The sequence below is a fragment of the Castor canadensis genome, chromosome 17 (assembly GCF_047511655.1).
Source record: "Castor canadensis chromosome 17, mCasCan1.hap1v2, whole genome shotgun sequence".
Taxonomy (NCBI): Eukaryota; Metazoa; Chordata; class Mammalia; order Rodentia; family Castoridae; genus Castor; species Castor canadensis.
Genome location: NC_133402.1, coordinates 15,436,156 through 15,440,386, shown reverse-complemented (window position 1 = coordinate 15,440,386; position 4,231 = coordinate 15,436,156).

Below are 4,231 nucleotides of genomic sequence, written 5' to 3'. Positions count from 1 at the left end.
ATAATTAATGGTGCAAAGATCATGGACAGCCCATGCCTAGAGTTTTGGAGGACCTGCAACTGGACCTGCTCTTTTAACCCAAAGGATCAAAGGGAAGCTTATGCACAGGATTGATAGCAAGTTCTTGCCCTTTCCAGACAGGGAGAATGGAGCTTCATGGGATGGATGGGACCTCTCTTGCCTCCTTTAATTCGTTTCTTGACCTCTGATTCTCCCTCTCAGTTTCTTTTGTTGCTTCTTCCTCATTTCCTTTATCCATACTCATCTGATCTTAGCTCCCAACTGCTTTGCCAATGACCCCCACAATTGTGCCTTCAGGCTGGGTTGCCTCTTTTCTCTATTTGATGTCTAATAAACATTGCCAACATACTTTGTCCAAAGCCTAATACCAGATATTATCCCTCCCTGCAAGTCATTTTACCCTTTCTATGGTCTTACCTATCTCAGGACACAGCCACAGGAACTATTGTTCCTACATGAAACTGTAGTCTTCCCTGCCTTTTTCATACCTGAACCTGGCAGATCTATCAGTTCCATGTTTGAGTTATATCCAGAATCCTTCTCAGTCTCTGCCCGGTTCCAAACCACCATTTTGACCTTGTCTCTGGTCTTTTTTCTTCTGCCCTTGACCCCTGCAGTGTGCTCTCAACCAGAATGAGCCAGACTGAAAACTCAGTGAGGCCATGGTCTCCTTTGAATGAACTCCTGAGTCCTTAATGTTGTCTGCAAGATCCTTGCCTCAATGACTTCTCCAAAAACTCTTCCTCTTACTTCCTGTTCCAATCAATGGACCTCTCAACTAGTCCACATACATGTCAGGCACACTGCTGCCTCAGGGCCTTTGCATATGCTAGTCCCTCTGCCTGAAATTCCTTTCCCCTAAACAGACAACCAGCTTCCTTGCTACCAAGTCATCTTTTCAAAATTTGTCTTCTTTATGAGTCTTTCTCTACCCACCTAATCTAACATCACAAGCCATCCAACTTCTCTGGCCATATTTCTTTTCTCTGGCTATATATCTACATCTTACTGCATATGTTTTACTCATTTTATGCTCCTTTTCTACAATATAAGCTAAAGGCAGGGGTTTCTGTGTCTTTTGGCTCTTATCTTCCATGTTGTAAATCAGCACCTGGGTCATATCAAGCAGTTCAAATGTGTGAATACATCGTATTTCTTGGGCCTCAGAACCCTGGATGACTTTTATCCCTGCTAGATAATCAAGGAAACTGAAGTTTAAAAATGTGAACCCAAATTTCCCTGCCAAGGGAAAGGCAGAGCTAAAATCTAAGGTGCCATCTCTCTGAGTTCCCCAGCTACATTCTCTCATCCAGCCTTCCTTAAGCCCTGCCTCTTGAGGGGAGTGGCCAGGCACCAGGGCCACTTAACCTGGACTGGAGCCTGCCCAGCCCCAATGCCCCCTGGGTAATGGTTTCCCTTTCCATCCTTCCCAGGCTCCTTGATCTTTCTGCAGATATCCACCCAGCTTCCAGTGCCCATGAGATGCTCAGTGAACTGAAAAGCGTGTGGCACTGGAGTCAGACATGTTGTCCAGCCAGACTCCACCTCATAACTACTGGGGGACTCTGAGTGAGTCACTGATCCCCTGAGTGAGCCTCAGTCTCCGCATCTGTAGAATAGGCCTTGCACCTCTCTCAGAAGGAGCATGTGAGGAGGTGAAATAATTTCTACAAACCCCTTTGCATGGTAGGGATGTGGACTGAGAGGATGCCTCCCAGGTCTTCTTCAGCTGAGCTGAAGTCATTCATAAGGCCCAGAGCACAAAGGCCATTTCAGATCATTCAGGGGAGAAGATGAAAGCCCAGAGAGGAATAGTATCATGCTTGTGGTTACACACAAGTCAGTTGCAGAGGAGTGTCTCATGCCTGCGCAGCTGACCTGCAGCAGATCCTCAGGATCCTAGACTCCAGCAGGAATCAGAGGATGCTGAGCTTCTGCAAAAGCTGTTTTCCAGGAAGACTCAGAAAAGGGAAGACTATCCCAGCACATGAAGGCCTGCAGGCACCATAGGCTGTGTCAGATTCTATACCTTCAGGAGTGGAAAAACATGATTCTGACACCATAGGGCCTCAGGAGGGCAGGGATAGGGCTCTTTAATTTCTAAGTGTCCTTTGCAGACAGAAGACTTAGAAACAAAGAGCCATGTGCCAGGAGCAAGATGGGTGTCCTGGACACTAGAAATAACAAATTACCAAGGACACAAAGGCACAAAGACTCACATCAAGGGACATCTGGGGGATCCAGAGGCCTTGAAGACGCTGGAAACCAGGGTCTGTGGGGGAAATAAAGTTGACACACCTGAGCAGTATACAAGAAACAACTCCAGCCCCTCTTAGGCTTTTCTCTGGGTCAACCCAAGACATATTAGGACTTGAAAAACTTGTTTCTTCCTGGCCTGGATGGCTCACTCCAGTAATCCCAGCTATTTGGGATTATGCCAGCAATCCAAGAAAAGATAGGGAAGATAGTGGTTCAAGGCCAAGGATTTCAAAAGTTAGCTAGACCCTATCTCAACAAACAAGCCAGGGGTGGTGCTTCACATCTATAATTCCAGGTAATTAGGAAGTGGAGGTAGGGGAATCACAACCAAGGCTAGCCCAGGCAAAGCATGAGACCCTATCTGAAAAAATAATTAAGGCAAAATAAGGCTTGGAGGCATGACTCAAGTGGTAGAACATCTGCCTAGCAAACACAGGCTCTGAATTCAAATCCTAGTACTACAAAAAAATACAAGCAAGCAAGCAAAAATCCTGTTTCTGTAGAGCAGCTGGAACCACCTAGGAAGAGTTCCTCATCCACCCTGCAAAAATTCACAGAATCCCTATTTAGTCTGTTTTTTCCCAAGTCCTGAGGTTGTCTGTTGTCCTTCTTCTAGACTCTGTAACAGGCATTCCTGAATGTCTCAGGATCACACAGCTATGAGCCTTCTGAATCCCCTTCCAGGAAGTTCTCCACGGTATCTCCCTTAAGTACCTCTTGTTGCTGCTTTGTACCCCTCACCACCTGCCAACAGTGAGGCTTTGGAACTCTGAGAGCAAGAGGTCAGATGGACAGTCATCACAATCTCCTTTCCAGTCACTCCTTTGATTCTGGCCAGTTCGGCACAGAGGAGAGGGGCTGGACCCCAGACTTAAACCGGGAATCTAACTCTTGCAGAAGGCACAGAGTTGCTGTCCTTCCTGAAGTCTCTGAGGAGGGGCTTTAAGAAATACTTGGATCTGCTTGGAAAAGGGACATGGTGCCTCCCAAAGGAATCTGGGGATTTGGCCTGTGCTTAGGGGTCTTCTGAGAGTGTCAGGCTCTCTATGTCCACTGGGAGTCCAGTAATGACGAACTATTCTTCCTGTTGCATTCTCATCTGTTAAGGTGTTCCCCAGTTCCCCAACTCATCATGTGCACCTTTCAGAGACATCAAATCTGTTCATGTCAGCCAGATTCACAGTACTGTCCCAAATGGGGTAACAGGTATGAATGTCACCCCACCACTCCTGCTCAGTGATATTTTCAGAGCCTCACACACTCCTCTCCTAGCTCTGGATTTGTGTTTTCTTTTCACCAGGTGGTGCCTCCTCTTCCCTACACAAACCACCCCCAGTTCCTTCGCTACAGGGTTTAGCAGCCTCTCTACTCACAATGACACAGAAGAAACACGTGGTTAAGCCCCAAAGACATGGCATTAGTTTGTCTGGGTTTGAGTTTGGATTCCTAATTACTGAGCTATGTGCTCCTGGCCTCAGCTTTCTTGTCTAGAAAGTGGAGAGTGTCCTAGGGTACCTCTTGGACAGGTGAACACTGCACCTGATGATACAAATGAAACACTTGGCCACAAAGATGGTTACAACAGCTCTAGTATGGTGCACTAAAGACTGCCAAACATGGCGGGGGCGTAGCTCAGTGGTAGAGCACTTGCCTAGCAAGTGCAAGGCCCTGAGTTCCATGCCCAGCACCACAGGGGAAAAACAAACAAAACCTGCTAAACTCAATTGCTTCTGGAGAGGGGAGCTAGTTTGACTCTGACGCGGGCAGTGTTTCTCAATTATTCAAATACAAGTTATTTATTTACTTATTTAAAAAGCAAATCAGTGAACATTTGAAGAAAAAAATTCATTGTAAACACTCAATAAACTGAAGCAAATGCAACTCAGAAAGGGAGGTTTGTAGGGGGCATCTGAACTCAAGTTCATATACTTGTGGACGGAGGGTCTGGGGG